At 36.8% G+C, this 18,755-nt stretch overlaps 1 protein-coding gene across 7 annotated transcripts in view; it reads right to left on the bottom strand.

Moving 5' to 3' along the window:
* The window catches only part of LOC134669938 (mucin-3A-like), a 208,873-nt gene that overhangs the window by 173,584 nt on the left and 16,534 nt on the right, over positions 1-18,755 (bottom strand). The gene's annotated exons all lie outside the window — the stretch shown is intronic.

The raw sequence follows: 18,755 nt of genomic DNA, 5'->3' as shown, positions 1-18,755 counted from the left end.
TAATGGCTTACCGCTTTAAAGCTAAAACGCATTACGATAAAACAAAAACGCTTCTACAACATTTCTACCTTATCACCGTAAAATGGAGTCTAAATCTCATGGCCTACCGCGAACCACGTTCGAAGTGTTGCCTCCCTGTCAACCTTACGGACAAATTTACAAGTGCGATAAAGAGGCAACACGTCGAACGTGGTTCGCGGTAAGCCCTCTGCACGTGTCTTATAAGTGTGTACATGACCTCTTATTTTGAATGTGATATAACCTAAGGCAACCTTTAGGTTACGTTAGTCAAAAATGCACTTTATCACGCTATGTTACGGTCTGAAATTGAATGGCGTTAATAGATGTTGTGTTGTTTGATGTTCTTTTGTTTTTCGCAGGATTCGCGCAACGCTCCTACGGCGAACAACGAAACGAAGACCGTCTGTGACGTCTGTCTCTATAGCTCTTGTGTTATTGGAGTGACAGAGATGAAAATACAGGAATTTCGATTTTCGAATGTATTGCACTGGCCACCCGCGAAGTGTGACGTCACCATCTAGATAACAGGGATTAGTGATATCAGGTTACGTTATGAGGAAGGCAGTTGAGAATTTTTGTAAACATTGCTTCTGATGCAATGTCTCACATGGATCTGACATAATCTGAGTGGATGTTTAGATTTGAGAGTCTTTATCTAAAGATTAAGGATCAGGTAAAAAAAAACTTTAGTTAAGAGCTAAAGCTTTAAATTAAAAGTCGTATCGCAGATACATATGTAGGTATATCGGGAGTAATAATAATTGATAACGCTGATATTACTCCTCGAGTTTATTTAAAATTACATTATGGTTTTATGTTTTAAGTCTTTTTGTAATTCAAAATATACAACATTATATACATAGGTAGGTACACAATTTAGTCATGCAAATAGATAGGTACGGTATTTACAAAATAAATTCCAACTAAATCGTGAAAGTTACTTTTAATGAGGACCCTGTTTGATAGTAATAAGTATAATATTTAAATACATATCTCTAACATCCCGACGCGTAAGTCAAACGTCCTAACTCCTATGTTATCTGACCGCCGTTAACTTGTTCCCCTTACAAACCCGGAGTCCCGTGGAGTCAGAGTATTTTTTTTTTCGTTTTCCCCGGGGTCATGCGTCCGTGGGACCAGACCCTCAAGGCCTTGACCTCGCGCATGCGCATGGGCAAGCGGTGCCAGCGCGACTGCCGTCCGCGCACTATCAGACCCTACCGGATTATCATTTATTTATTTAAACTTTATTGCACAAAAGAAAACTTATCGTACAAAAGGCGGACTTAATGCCAAAAGCATTCTCTACCAGTCAACCTTAAGGCAAAGCGGAGAGATTGTGGGCGGTGCTACTAATCACTAAAGCTAATCTAAAATTTAACACACCTACATATATACATATACTACATACAATTAATATAATATACTTAATACACATAATACATACAATAAATAATTTATATAAACTAATTTAACACTACCAGGAATCCTTCATTCTAACAGCAAAGAAAGACCGTACAGATTTCTTGAACGCAAAATTTGGGGCATTTTTGATATTCAGGGGAACTAGTCTACGAACAACAGGGACTAAGAACAGGGGCTAACTAGTCAGCCTGTATGTATGTATAAACTGTGTATTATACAAAACCAAAACAATAATTGTGTGATGGGCACCTTTGCGCCGGGGGTAGCGCGGGGAGGCCTCTTTGAGTAGTTTTTATATTCCTTATTTTATTTTAGATATATTTAGGGTTGTTAGTTTTAATTTAGTATTATTTATAGATGTATTTAGTTCATAAGTTTATATTTGTTTTTCTACTGTCTTTTTCCCAAACAATAATTTATTATATTATTTTATTTATTTTTAATTTTGTATTATCCAATAGCCGATCGGTATTAGCCGCATCGATCACCGGCCGAGCTAACTGACGCCAGACCAGGCGTGTCTCACTCCGCGATTTCGTCGCTTTGCTACAGGTAGCTAAAAGTACATCCGTTCGGCTCCAATTTTGGGGTTTGCCATAAGCCGCGCGTGGCGCTGTCGCCACCTAGCGGCCATATCTGTGCTGATCGTAACAGACGCGTTTTTTTAGAGAGCGAGTCTTCTGTACCTAGTACTATTATTTATTTTGTGGCCAGACGAAACTTAAATAATGTATGAAAATAGTCGTGATTATTCAATCATCCCCATATATTTTTGCTATTTGTTTCGCGTTAGTCGATGTATGTTTGTCACCTTGGCTAGGCCCCCAGTTCTTTGATCTCTTATCCTACAAGGTTCGCGAACAGAACCCTCTGTGATAAACTAAGTCAGGATCTGAAGGTTAGCCAACAGAGGTCCTGTGTAGCGATTACATCATCTGCACTCAAGTGCAAAAACGTGTCACATTAGTATAAAAACTATATATATAAAATGTCCCGTTTTTATACGCTTGAGTGTATGTAAAAGAGACCGCGAAGTCGCTTTATCGATAAACTCTCATGATATCATTGAATGTTGTCATCCCTCTTTTTTAATATTATAAGTAATTAAGTAAAGGTCGGGCGGGTTTTGAGTTCAATCTTACACAGATCGACCTAGCCCCGGACTAAGCAAAGCTTGTACTCGTATACTATGCTGCCCCCCTAAGCTAATGGCTCCTCTACACGATGGGCCAGCGCCGGCCACTCCAAGGGATGCATTTATGCGTTAGAGGGAGCAAGTGATATTGCTATCTCATTCTACCGCATGGCTTTGTCCCTTGTAGTGGCCGGCGCTGGCCCATCGTGTAGAGGAGCCATAAAAGGCCGTATTTTCATTGAAAACTTAATGCAAATACCGCTTTTTAGCTTAGGAGGGCAGCATGGTTACTAGTCGACGATATACAGGGTGGGAAGATAAGTCGGGCCCTGGTGGGAAACTACCTTAAATCCTTAAGTTGGCTCATTTTACTTGAAGGAGACATTACCTTCTTTTTAAAAGGAAATAAAACTGCATTCAAAGATTTTTCTTTTTTTCAATTTTGCTTGTCTAAAAATATTCATGAGCACTAAATATTCGATTTTATGGATATTTTGTACGACAGACGAGTGTAAAACCTTATGTTTCTTGGAGAAATGTTATCATTAACATTAACTGTATCGACTAGTAGAAAAAATAGCAAGTGTTTATTTTTTGAAAGTTTTACTCGGTTCGATTCCCGGTCGTGACAAGCGAATTTAAAAACATCTTTGACGCAGTTTTGTTTCTTTTTAAAAATAAAGGAATGTCTCCTTTAAGTAAAATGAGCCAGCTTAAGGATTTAAGGTAGTTTCCCTCCAGGGCCCGACTTATCTTTCCACACTGTAGATTAAGGTACATATACAAATACATACCTATAGTAAAATACCTATATTACCTATGTACACAACCAAGGTGAACCCACGATTTTTGTACATATTAAAAGTTAAAGTCCTACAAAACATATGTGACGTTATCTATGAAAAGGGACCTTTTTGTCGATGGCGCTTAAGCCATTATTAACGATGCTTCGATATAAATACAATGCCGCGCGACGCTGTGCGGCGTAAGCTGTTGATGGCGCTTACGCCCCTTTTCATAGATAATGCCTCATATTACAGAAAACAACCCACCTACAACACCTACATCAAAACTTCAGTGTTAGATCACCACTTTAGTTCATGTAGTTAGTAACCATCAGTCAATTTGTTTATGAAGGAAACCGGCGTGACATGACATCATTGACTGACGCTTATCGCAATGTAGTACAATATTCATTGAACGGTGAACATTATGGCCATATCATATCATATGATATGCGATCGTTTCTCCTTGATGCTTATTCAGATTTGTAAAATATGATAATGATTTAAATTCAATTCAGCTAGTGCGTCCCGCTTTCCCTGAAATACTTTACACGCACACAATTTAAAGGGTTAAGGATTTTCAATTTTATGGATAAGTACTGTAGATTAAAAAGGCTCCCTGTCCGGGTGCCCCCAATGCGGAAGATATATACAGGGTGTTTGGTACATCGTTTGCCAAATTAAAACGGCAGATAGCTTGAGTCATTTGCTATCTTCTCATGCCTATGAAAACAAAATTGGCCATGGTTTTTTTTTACTACTACGCAAGTAAAAATTTGAAATTTACGAAAAACTGTCATAGAAGTGAAAACATTTTTTTGCACCAAATTAAAAATTTCTAGGCCTGAGAAGATAGCAAATGACTCAACCTATCTGCCTTTTTAATTTGGCAAACGATGTACCAAACACCCTGTATTTCCTAAATCTATTACATTAAAGGAAATATAAAAAACATAAGACGTGTAAACAAAAGGATGGAATGGAAAATTCGTATGCTTCTCGTAAACTTTGGTTGCTCAGTTGGTTGACCGATTGGACCGTTGTTTCAGAAGATCGCAAGTTCGAATCTTGGCCGAAACGGTGAATTTTTCCATGTTTTCCCTTAATTGTATAATTTGTAGTATCGTTGAAGCTAACTAACCTATTTGTGCAACCGTGATACTCAAAGATTGTAATCGCAATCAGATCGGTATAATGTTATGGCCGTGTCGGAATACGCTTCCTTAACGCATTGTGTTCAGTTAATAAAAGTGGGACATTGTATTTTAATTGAGAGATTTAAGACCGATACCGTTACGGCGGCCGTTAGGGTTCCTTGGCAAAATACTTGAAGGATGCGTCTGGTCTTGCAGATTTCGACTATGTTGATCGATGAAACCAGGACGCTATCAAGAGTTCCACTAACTGAATGTTGTGTCTACTATCAACGCATACACAGGTACGCAGGTAGGCAATTTAAATGCATTGCATTTGGGATCCCAGTAGAAAAGGTCAACCTTTACTACTACGAAATCATGCTAAGTATTTAATGAACCAAGATGGTGGATTTATTCACTTCTCGGAGCACTATTCTTCAGACATATCTATTTGATAGGGTTGCCATATATACCTATATGACGGGGAGCAGATAAATTAAAGATAATCCATGAACGGCACAGCTAAAACGATAGAATTCATAAAATATTAATTATAACGAACTTATACAAGCGAACTTGCTCCTGTCCCTAACCAATCGTGAGCATACTTTTAAGTACAGTGGGTAAGTATAAGCATGAATTGTTTCGATGTGTATCTATCACCTTTCACCACCTTCCAGGTGATCAAAATTGAAATGAATTTAATTGCTCAGTCAGTTCTTCTCTTACATCCTCGGTCCTTAAAATAAAGTCGGTTTCGCAGCGATTACATCACCTCACCATTCCACTCACCGTTCGTTATTTTTTATAAGCATTAACGAAGAGAAAACAATCATACATAACACTCATGTTGGCCTACTGTCATGAAAATATTTTTCTTAAATAAATAAACTTGGGCTTTGTTTCATTTTAAAAACAGGATCGTTATGCTTAATCATCGTAATTAACATCGTATAACACCACTTCAACTTCAAAGCACGGAGGTAGGTGTTTCATCGTCACTTAGGTATATACCACAACAACTTATGCTATAATGTCTTATGAACGTGAAAAGCGTGAAGCGTGTTACACCCGTGCTTGGTGCATTATATTAGAGGTGCATAGACATTAAAATTAAATTTGAATATTGAATAAATTTAAATTTTGTGAAAATATAGCCTCTAATACTCTGATCAATTGTGTGAAGTTGCAACTTTAATTAATGACTAGTTTTTAAAATATGATTGTGACCCAGAAGACCAGTTTTTGTTTTGGCGTCCGGCGCAAATGCAGAAGACGCAGATTCGTTCCCAGTCCCGGGCACCGGAGGCCTCGGTAATCGTTTGCTTTCAGATGTGACGTCTAGTTCAATTCATAGTTTCGTATCAAAAACTTAAGTACAAAACCTAAGTACTGTTACACGATAAATTTAGCCCTTTCAAATCGATTTCATTAGATAAGTAACTGATAGCATAAGTACCCTTTGAAACCAAATAAATCAATCTTAAATTTTCCTCTGCCCAACTCCAAGCTATTAGCTAGCTTCTTGGGGTTATTTGAGGTTTCTAAAAAAAGTTCTGCAATCCTGACAAAGGACCAACAACCAGACATGCCAGGGGAAATCAGGGAAAATGTATGGCAACCCTGGCTTGAAAACTTGTTTTTTTTTATGGATTTCATGTTTATGTCTGAAGGACTATCCATGGTCATAAAAAAAGTACTTACTTATATTGGCTAACAGTTGCATTTGTCTGTTTAAAATTAATGTGTTAACATCTTCAAGTTTAACTGTCTTGTCTGACAAGGTTAAGTTATACTTGGGACAGTTCACAAAGAGCTATGTTGTGCCATCGTTCGACTAGTTTTAAGCTTTAATTCCACGTGATAAGGATCACCAGATCACCACTGGTCAGTTAAGTATGCTGTCAGTACGTGACTGCATTGGCAGTTTGATCATGTGCAAGATTCATTCTTATTTTTGCTTTTGCGGAAAACTGAGGATGCGAGAAAGTGAAACAGATTACGAATTTCTAAACGGATGTACTTTTCAATGTGTTTGAATAATGGATTTAGAGGATGTAAAAGAAAGCTTATTACATAGTTAAGACATTTAAGAATATACTAGGCGACCTGATTCTTTTTCTGGATAGCACGCCAACGTTGCAGTTGGCGCGCAGTCGCCTTGCAGTTCCCATACAAATTGCAGTCTGGTTGCAGTCCATCTGTATCGGCCCTTAGATAAAGACGGGTATAGTGGTTCTCACCGCGACATATTTAATTTGCTGTATGTTTTGTGAATCGCCTGCATCGCGTGATTCGCGTGTAGGAAGAGTCGGAAGGCTTATGGAATAAGCGCAACAATAAATTTGCGCTTGCGCAGACCGGTTCCCAAGCTATCGGTCGTCGGTTGCCATGCTGATAGGATCGGTCAAGCGTGAATGGTGCAAAAAAGAAAAATTATACCTACTACATATCGTAACAAAATGACATGCTACAGTAGCAGTCGCTAAGATAAGAGTGTACCCTCTAGCAACTAAATAATGCGTGAGTACTAAGAGCAAAAGCATTGGCTGTAATCCTGCGGACCGGAGAATAGGTAGATACAATACAATACAATACAAATACTCTTTACTGCACACCTCAATAAAAGAAAACAGAAACATAAGCAGAAATAAACAACAGGCGGTCTTATCGCAAAAATGCAATTTCTTCCAGACTACCTTTGGGTAGCGAAATTAATAAATGATTAATAGACGTGGATAACAACCAATGTTATTGGTTTCCGCCTCAGTTGAATAACAGTGAATAACAGCCTTTACTGCCCATCGATGGATCTTTTGTCTAACTAAAATACAAACATGTCCATCGTAACAAAAAAACCAAACAGACATCCGTTAATGTTTTAACCTTATCTTATCTTAGTTGACCCGTTCGACAGGTTACTACCAAGACTAATGTATCGATACATGGAAGGACATTTCTCTATATCGAACAAGTGATCTCAGTGTTTGTCTGTGAGTCACGCCGCCCCCGCCAATAGACACCTCCTACTTTGTTTAATTGATTTCGTTGGGTGATATAGGGTAAAGGCACCAGTAGTCAGCCTTATAACGACTTTTTTAAGTTCGAACGTTCGGCATTTCTACAGGATTAGTCGGATAATTAAACAAATGACATAGTTAGATCAATTGTTTATCATAATTTTAAAACAAAATATTTAAATAATAACAATCCTCTTTATAATATGTCTAATTAAGTTTAAACAAAAAGTGGCACTTTTCTCCAGTAGTCAGCCTCCAAAATCCAGTAAGCAGCCTCTGTGTACCCAGTACTCAGCCTTTATAATATTCATAATAATTTGATCAAAATCACTTATATTTATATCATAACCAACAATATGATTATCATTATTTTTTCTTATAAGTACATACATACAATTCTTATTACACGAAATTTGTTAGTTGAGTACTATGTACTAAAAAAGTTGTTAAGCGGACGCCAAGCTCCCATGAGCCGTGGCAAAAATGCAGGGATAACGCGAGGAAGAAGAAGGATTCGGTAAAAAATGATGAAACGATTCTATGCAGATCTAATTATCATTAATATACAAAGTCGTATACCTACCAGGAAAAAGCAAAATGATAGTTATGTATAGTTAAAGTCATAAATATGTATACACTATTGAACATTATTTCAATGAGATAGGGTTTAAAAATGTGGACATATTTTTGGCGGCGACGTACCAAGCATCGTCAATGGCTGAGTATTGGATCCGCGAAGTGCAGTGAAGAAGTTCCAGTGGTCAGCCGCATTATAACGTTATTTCAAATGCGGCTGACTACTGGATTTTACTTAAAATTGACTAGGGCATGCCTAACTTAATTTGAAAATGTAACTTTAACGGTCCTAACGGTCGCATTGGCTCGAAAATAATAAAATAAACGAATAACCCAAAGGTCAGCTGAACACTGGATTTTTTGGAAAAAAGTGTTATCCAGTGGCCAGCCCCCTCAATTTATAAGTGAAATATTGATATTTTCATCAAAACATAATCCAAGTTAATAGATAAACTAATAAATAAACCAATCATTAACAAAAATAATAACTTATAACATTAAAACATAGTTTTTCTTGCCTATTAAGAGAACACCACGTGCAGTAAAAAATATGGCGGACATGACACTTTTGTACTCGTCGACAAACAGCACCTGTATGAACGGGTATATTTCTTCCCCCCGTTCCCTCACCGCACCTGTCGTGTGACGTATTAACCAATAAGGAATCAAAGCTCCTATTTGAGTACTCGCGATTTGTTTTAACGAATATACCAGATATTTATGACCAATAAACGACTGAAAAGGCTGACCACTGGTCCCTGGCTGGCCACTGGTGCTGTTACCCTAAGGCACAATGTAATTGGGTGAGTTTTCCAAATTTTGAGATGTTTTTTTTTTGTGGATTTGGAACATGGTCGTTACAGATCTGATTCTATTTTTAGTGTTAATCTGATCTGAAGCATTTCTGTTTTGACGATGCAGAGAGCAACTGCAGAAACTCAGGAACAAACGGAACTGCTTACATCGAATAGGTATATTCTAGATATATTAGACGTTGCTTAGGTCAGAAGACCGGCACGAGGTGCTTGTAATATAAATTCCTATGTAAGTAGAGGGTGTAATAGTTCATAATGCCTGCTCATCCGCGCGCCTGCCCGATTTGTTCGACTTATCCCCTATTTAATACCTAGGTGTTCTACATCCTTTATTCGACTAGTTTTATGTTTACGTTTGGGCGAAAGAATGCCAGATTCAAGGGCGGCTAAAATAATAGCCAAGTGAAAATCCCATTAAAAGAGACCAATACGCAAACAAAAAACGGTGGGTATTGCGTGGAAGAGGATCTTCGAAAAATGTGAAAGTACTCAAATTGGAGGAAGGAAGCAAAGAACTGGCGCAAGTGGAACAGCACACAAAACAAACATAATAATATATTTTAATACCCGTACCAGGATTCGACCCGGGACCACCTGCTTCTTAGGTGGAGTCACTACCAAACTAGGCTAGTAGGCCGTCCAAAAGAACATATCTCACTAATATTTATATTTAAATAATTAAAAGAAAAATGCTCCTGAAGAGTCCTGAGAGGAGCAAGCCTCTGGATAGCATCGCTATAAAACCAACAGCTGCATACTAACAACATTAACTGATCATCGATGGACCCTATGCCTTCGTAATAAGGTTCAAGAGTCGTCAGTGAACAGCGTGGACGATACAACACCCCGGCCGACTGGTTTGGCGGCCCACGGCCAAGGTCCACCAACCCCCAACGTTTGGCCCAATAAGGTACGGCTATGGACAATAGTGGGCCAGTGTTTGATTAAATTGAACAATGTTGATATGAATTATGGTACAAATTACAGATTTGTAATCTGCTGAAAGTTTAAAAATAGTTGGGAAAACTCGGATATTTCAGGAAAATTTCATAGGTAATTAAGAAAATTTTCATTTTGGAAAAATAGTGCTATTCAAAAATGTCAGAATATTTCAATGTGGAATAGGCCTTTGGTTAAATTCGTATAGGTACCACTCCATGGCACGTTTGGTAAAACGGCGCCAACATTGGCAATATGCAAACCGGTCCGTAATAAGGCGATCAAAGTTAAATGTAACGCAAAATGTTTTGATTAACGGAACTGAGGCTGTATGGATTTAATTTAACTGTACTTACATTTGTAATTTAACAAATGTATCGCTTGTTCTTGTGACAATACGGACAAACATGATGTTTTCACTTCTTATCCTCGTTAACGTTGGATGAGTGTAGGTTACATAAAATAGATTTTATACTTTAATGGTATATAAAATTGGATATACAATTATTATAGACATGGGTAGTCAAAAGGGAAGGGCTTCACTCCTTCTGCTCTAATGTGTACAAATTACGAAAGAGCTTGTAGACGGTCTACCCTTCTAGACGGCCTTTCCCAGATTTACATTAGTACAATAATTATATTATAAATTATTACTTAAAAATTTGTAAAATTGCCCCCTTTATTATTATTTATTTTGTTGATACATTTATTACCCTATACATTGTCTTCCGGTGAAATTTAATGATCTCGTTAATTTTACATTTTATTTATTATTGAATTGAGTAGGTATTATGGTTATGTTAAAACTTGATTTTTTCGCAGTTTTGGACTCGAGTAATACATTTTATTTACAATTGGGCGATTCTCAGAGATGACATTCGGTGCCTGACTTCGGTGCCAAATTTTTTTTTTAACTTATATAATATGCAAGTTTATTTCCTAAAATCTACCCTTAATATAAAAAATATTGGTAGTGGAGGCCTCCATTAGAACCTTATAGTTTTCAAGATATTTGAGATTTAAAAAACACCGAAATCATGTGCAGGCACTGAAATCAATTTGCGTCACCGAATTCAATAATGCTTACACCAAAATCACATTTAGGTTTTATATATCAATTATATAATTATTTTAATCATATTTTTCAATCCTATTTGTTGATAAGCGATGTAACAAGGCTAATGATCTCGAAAGCTTACATAAATTTAATAGATATAGACTCAAGATTTTAAAATAACCAAATTATGGCTTGTAAATCAACATCTCTAGAAGATATCCCACACTATATGACTGGCCTCATATAATAGGGTGATGTGTGGCCCTGAAACGAGTTTCAGACATGTCGACATTGTCGACCACAAATTCGCACATTAGGTATAATCATTTATTCATTGCATTATTATATCCATGAAGGAGAAGATGTTTGTTTCACGCAATCCGACCGCACACGCATCTAAAAAAAACTTATGTTACCTGCACCCGATAAACAATACACTCTTGAGTGGTGTTCAATGCTCATTAAATATTTAATGTACTTATAAAGCAATGTGATGCAATACGGAAAACAAGTATTTTTTTAATAAAAGAGTTTAAAAGCGTGAACTCCGTCAATTTAAAACTATAATATTTGAAGTAGTCGAGTAATGCTTGAAGATCCAATTACCAATTAATTATGATCTCCAGCACCCTCAAACACTTGAGCTAAATTGTAACAAAGTTGTTGACAAAGACATAAGACATTGAGGACGTTTAAAACATTTGCTGTGTTCAATTTGTGTCTATGGCTATCCTTTAGAAATATCGATCAGTAGGTACGCTCAGTGCCTTTGAAGCGATCTCGACATTAGAATGCTATTTTATTTTTAATCCCTTGTTCTGTACATCCTGTCCCTTGGGTTCACCTTGCATAGTACTTTACATACACAAGTTATTTTAAAAGAAGTGGGATCTAATTGACTACATTTATTTAACATGGCTGACATGTTTAAAGGTATCGAGGTGTAGGACCTCCGGTGATACAGAGGACGACGAACATAATTTACTTAATTGGTTGGAAAAGAATATCAAGACAGAGAAAGAAACATTGGGTCTATACGTCTGGTTTAAAAAACTACTCATAATGAACTAGTGATTTTGTGTACCTACTATGACATAATTTACTTACGAACATAATTTTACGTTTGTACAACGTATCTTTCACTTTTTAGACATGATAAATTAGTACAACAAACTAGTTTACAAAGCAGGATTTGAATTCAGTGATCACTTTTTTGATATCGGTGGTCAAAAAATCCACCGAAACCAGGGAAATCAACACCAGCGATATCAAAATTAATCGCTTTTTAGCGATTACAGAAATAGCATGAACGATACAGAGGAGATGTAATAATGGTGGATTTACGCACTTTCGATGACTTCTTAATCACTCACATAACGATAATTGCACTAAAACTTTCGGAGTAAATTGCACCACCGATCTCAAAAAAACATAGGACCAAACCCAGCGAAGGACGGAGAAACATTTAAAAAATCACTTTATTGTACTGTGACTGTACCTCTACTTTATTCAACGGTTAAGGCACAACTAAAGCATACTATGTTTGAGACACTGAGTTCCTGGTCTACAACTTTGAAGGAGTACTGACATGTTTTGTAAATTACACCGATATCAGTCACTAGCCCGGGACACATCGTAAATTTGGTTTTATTCAATGTGTTGAGCAAACACATTATTGTGATATAAAGAATATGATAAGCTAACTAATACCCTATGCGTGAATACCCATAATAACTCCGATCTAATGCCCCATCTTGAGTAATATTTTTTTGTTTCATAAAATCTGGGTGCGGGACACGCCCACCGAACATCATTTTTGGCATTTGGATTTATTTTTCTTGTATTATATAAATAATAAATAAATAATTTGATAGTGTTCCAGACAGAATATAAGCTGAAGATCATGCCTAAATTAATTCAGATTTATTGAACAGTAAATTCGATCAATTACTGCCCCGGACACGTAAAAACGGCCCTCCTGAGAAATGCCCAATTACATTCAGCATTCCTATAAGATATAAACACATTATCCTCCTTTGCGTCGCGCAGTCGGGTAAAAATGACCCGAGTTTTCAAGGCTTGAAAATTTAACTCTAAAGTTAAACCATCATTCAGGCCTTTAGCATCTTGACAGATGATTTATGCAGCGTCTGTAAGCGAGGAACAACGTCTCTCGTGGCTGTATAAGTTAAACCATAGACTTGTGTAAACTTAAAAAAATAACAAATTATGCATTCCTTCGTGATTTAAGCATACCAAATATTAATTTATAATGTGTACCTTATTTCATCGACATAAAGCTCACAGTTCTCACCAATGATAAAGATTATCTTTGTGCCAAGTTCGGAAACCCAATATTGATTTGTGCAAAAATGGCTCGCAAACACACCATTGGTGTCGCCCACGAAGTGGCCGAGGGATTCTTCCAAGAAACTCCTGTGATATTATATGCCAAAAGGACGTAACCGCCCAACTAGCAAAATCGCGCTAACAACAGTCTCTAGACTACAATTTTGTCGCTCTTATATTGATTTTATATCATCGTATAAGCCCGGGTTTGGGCACAAAGCATAAGCGTATTTATTTTAATATCGTTCTAATATCAGTCTAATTGAATGTTGTTTGCATTCACAGTAATCTTTTTCAAAACTATATTAAGCTGCTTTAGGCTAATATCGCTTTTACGTAAGTATCTTGTAAGCCTACATAGGCTTATATTGGTCGAACGTAAGTATCTTGTAAGCCTACATAGGCTTATATTGGTCGAACGTAAGTATCTTGTAAGCCTACATAGGCTTATATTGGTCGAACGTTAGAATCTTGTAAGCCTAAATAAGCTTATTTTGGTTTGAAACATTCTATTTGTGAAGTATAAATATACGGGTGAAATTAACTGCAACATGACAAAAACATATTAGTGTAAGTGTTTATCAAACTTTTTATGAATTATGTTTAAATATAATAACGTGCTGTTTATCATCGTCTGTTTATGTTTCAGGGTAAGTATTCACATGGGAAAATATTATTTATTGTAAAGTAGACCCTGTTTTACACTTCAAACTTTATGCGCCTACTCAAATATGGTATTTGAATATTTTTATAATTATTTTATTTCTTTATTTTGTATTGATAGTCAGCCATTGATGTAGGTGCATTTTTCAAGCGCACTATTAGAGTATTTTAAGCATTCTGAATACAAATGATGTGGCCATGTTGAATAAATTACGGTTCCTTGCTTTACTTATACTAACAATAGTGTTCCCAAAAACGATTTAAGATCAAACCATCTTATATTGATCTTCTCTTTTGTGATATAAGTGTCTTGATCTTATATCACTCTAATATCTTACTAAAGTGCTGCTGTTGATCTTATTATAGCTTTAGTAAGATCAGAAAAGTACGTACTTACAGTGTTCTTATGCTATGTTAATATTAGTCTTACATTCTTACAATAGCATTTAGAAATCTAATATAAAATCAAATGAACTAAGAGAATGAGGATATAAGACCAGGTACTCTCAAGTTCAATGAGACTTCGTAAATGTTGTTGTAAGAGCAAGAGGCTTATAATAGTATTATGCTATGTTGATATTAGTCTTACATTCTTATAATAGCATTTAGAAAGTCTAATATAAGATCAAATGAACTAAGAGAATGTGGATGTAAGACCAGGTACTCTCAAGTTCAATGAGACTTCGTAAATGTTGTTGTAAGAGCAAGAGGCTTATAATAGTATTATGCTATGTTGATATTAGTCTTACATTCTTATAATAGCATTTATAAAGTCTAATATAAGATCAAATGAACTTAGAGAATGTGGATATAAGACCACGTACTCTCAAGTTCAATGAGACTTCGTAAATGTTGTTGTAAGAGCAAGAGGCTTATAATAGTATTATGCTATGTTGATATTAGCCTTACATTCTTATAATAGCATTTAGAAAGTCTAATATAAGATCAAATGAACTTAGAGAATGTGGATATAAGACCAAGTACTCTCAAGTTCAATGAGACTTAGTAAATGTTATTGTAAGAGCGAGAGGCTCATAATAGTATTATGCCATGTTGATATTAGTCTTACATTCTTATAATAGCATTTAGAAAGTCTATTATAAGATCAAATGAACTTAGAGAATGTGGATATAAGACCAGGTACTCTCAAGTTCAATGAGACTTAGTAAATGTTATTGTAAGAGCGAGAGGCTTATAATGGTATTATAAAATGCTCTTATATACATATATAAGACTAGGTAATAAGACTAAACTTACTAAAGTGCGTATTAGCTTGTCTAAGACTAATATAAGAGCGATGATAAGTTCAAAACAAAAATAAGAGCGCTATAAGCTCACTACTCTTATAAAAAGCGCAATCTGAGACTTTTTTGCTAGTTGGGCGTAGAGATATAATTAAATATTTGGTTAATAAATTAACCACATAAAATGGAACTACGTAAATGGAATCCGCATAAAATGGATTAAAGGTTGATATAGTTGGTTAATAAGCAGATCTTGTCAGTAGAAAAAGGCGGCAAATTTGAAAATGTAGGCACGAAGGGATATCATCCCATAGAAATATTTGAATTACGCGCCTTTTTCTACTGACAAGGTTTGCTGGACCAATCTATACTTTTGTAAGTACATCTCTTAATTTCGGAAAATAATTAAGAATCGTAGGATATTGGATGCCCAATTTTGGGTAGTATAAAGCTTAGATGACTCAATTCCAGATTTTCTTTAGACACCTACCTCTGATGCCTCAACACGTTGTCAGTTGCGATGTTTTGGAGTTGGCCTAGCCGGTCGCACGCAACCCGAGCTGGTCTCAAAACACGCGGTTTGGTTTACGAAACGAGGGTTACGGTTACACGTACGAACGTTACTCGATCCTGGGAATTACTAACATTCGCCACGTATTTCAACAGTGAGGGTTATTGGTGGAGAAAGTAAAATTTTAACACTTAACTCAGAGAGAGGGATGAGGGTTCCCTTTGTACTTTCAATTCTATATCTGCTGTTGTCTTGTTTTGTTTAAAATTCTGAACGTATAATATATTTGGCATTGTAATCAAGGAAAATATTAAACAGACCGCTTGCACAAAATAGGGAAAAATCACGAACAGGTACTGCGAGTATAAGTAATTTTTTTGAGTCAAAAAGTGCATTTTAAAAATCCAAGTAAAAATATAATTTTCCGGAAAAGCGAAAAATTGAACTACAAATAGTACAAATAAATGTATTTTTAAAACAACACCACCAAAGTACAACTGATAGGAGAAGAGTCAAAAACGTTTGGGACAGTCGGCGTCTTTCCTGTGGACATTACAAAACTTAACGATTTGGATACATTTTTCGAAGACTTTCATTAGGTACCTATACTTTTAAAAATTATAAGATTCTAACATGCCTGTTAGGATAGTCCGAAGATTAGGCTTTCAAGTCCGTTTAATTATATGACGTCCACAGGAAAAACCCATAACTTTAATATACTAATAAGTTTTTGACCCACAACTGATACAATTATAATCTTAAGACTCACCAATTTCATAATAATAATGATCCAATAGGCACTAGTGTTAATGTAAGGGGACGCGCAAATACTGGTACGCGAGCGGCGCGCGCGCGGGTGGATCCGTTCGCCCACTAGACCCTGGCATATGTCAGCTTTACACTGAGCGGGGAAACGCTGGTAAAGTTAGAATAAGATAACTCTGCAACGACACAGCACAACCTGTGCAAGTGTTATTTATACGTCATAATTTCGTAGAAGTTTGATGTTTAGAATAAAACTTGCACAAGTTGCACAGGCTAGGACTCTGGGCTATCAAAATCACTGCAGACTTGGTCTAACTCTACGGTATTAGGACTAAAGTTAGGTTGAGACTAGCAAGAACTTGCATGCAATTTTCATTACGTTACGGTATATGATCAAACTTTTGAATGCAGTTTACCTTAGTAGTCGGCAATGTAACGTAAATTGCTAGTCTAAGCCTCGCTCAGTCACTGTTGTGAGACTGTGAATAAGTAGAAATTGGTATAAACAACGACTAAGTTATAGTTTTAATCCCTGACAAAATTAACAATAAAAAGTTTCATACCTTAAAGCCATATTAACAGCATATTTCATATGCACCCGTAAAATCGAACTGGCTTCTTTGTGGAAGGTAAAGGTCTGAACTCGTGAAAACTTAAATTTATCGATTGAGAAGCTAGATCAAAATTTAAAACGCATATATGTGTCGCCAGTCCAACGTCCAACCAGCGCATAAAACAGAAAGTCGTTCTAAACGCAGCGCTTGAACCGCCGAGTGCCACATGCCCTAAGAGGATCAATACGGATCGGTGCGGTGATGACGGCATCTTTCGGTCAGATGCTATCCTGTGGCGACAAGACTCCTCTGCACCTGATGCCAATACCTAGGGTTACCACACTTTACAAAGGAGTCATCAAAGGTACAAGTGTTTTCTTATTGTCCCAGAGAATTTGAGAGCAATGCAGATCTAGGAATGTAGACATTTCTGCACAAATTTGACTCTTTGAACGCCAAGAACCCTTAAAGACGTCGTAAGAAGTCATGCCCGTGGATGGCGCCAAAAACGCTCAAGTGCTATGGCGTACGTTGTCAAAGTAACCTTCAATGTTTCCAGGGCGCGTAGCTAATGTGCCAATCGTTAGCGCTCCGTAGCGTATCGTAGTCATCTCTACCACTCTTCCACATTAGTGCGACAGTGACAGTTGAGTTTCGTTTGCACCCAGTACGCTTTAAATTTGCTAGCTTACGCCGGAGATATTGGCGTGCGCATGATGTTCTTGGGTTTGACAGATGCCGTTCAAAAGGTTAAGGATGACTCACGCTTTCACAGTCTGGGTCCGGACCGACGCATCCAATATATATATATATATATTTTATTTATTTCGAACACAAACAGTCACATGATACAAACATGGATACAAATGGATTTTTAGTACAAAGTAGCAGTGGCGGCGCGTCAAACATATCCATAGGTAAGCCGGGGCTAAATTTGGCTTACATATTTCCTTTACAACTCTGTTAAAACGTCCAAAAACAGGCAATCCGGTGGGAATGCAGGTTTACCGAAAAGCTAGTTATTAATATCAAAATAATGATATTCTATTCTGTGGGTTCATACTTAAGTTCCAAAAAACTCATGGTACGAGTGAACGAGCCAGGGTTTGAGCCCGCAATCTCCGGTCGGGTTAAGGGCCGATACAGATGGACTACAACCCGACTGTAGTTTGTATGGGAACTGCACGCCGTACGCCAACTGCAATGTCGGCGTGCAGTTAGCATACATGTTATTACAGTTGGGTTGCAGTTCGTCTGTACCGGCCCTAAAAGGCAGGAGCCAATGATAAATGTTTTGGTGGTATTTTAGTAGGTAGGTACGAGATACGAGTATAATAGGAACCAACATGATAGTATCCTCTTGTCACTAAGCATCAAAGGAATAATTGCATCTTTTTTTCGCAATAATCGCAAAACTTCCATTTGGAGTGTAACTGTAAAGTGGTTTCGGATAACCAATTAGACACCTACAAGTTGTACGTCTCTGTAAATATTTAAACAACTGTTTCGCCTGTGACTCGTCACCTGACAATGGAAGGTCGTCGGTTTGGTTCCGGCTGAGGCTATTTTTCTACAACTTGTAAACCAAGGGTAATGTTATGACGAGGCTTTTACTGTTTAAAACAAATATTCAAACCGATGAGAACTGGTACAAAGAGGGTACAAATAAATAACAATATAACTAGAGTAATGAAAAACACAATAAGTTAAGCTTAATAGCATCCATGACAGACGTTTCTGCTTGATGCAAAATTAATTGA

Source organism: Cydia fagiglandana, chromosome 13 (genome assembly GCF_963556715.1).
Source record: "Cydia fagiglandana chromosome 13, ilCydFagi1.1, whole genome shotgun sequence".
In the NCBI taxonomy this organism is placed as follows: Eukaryota; Metazoa; Arthropoda; class Insecta; order Lepidoptera; family Tortricidae; genus Cydia; species Cydia fagiglandana.
The sequence above is the reverse complement of the archived record's forward strand: the minus strand, read 5'-3'. Positions and strand labels throughout refer to the sequence as shown.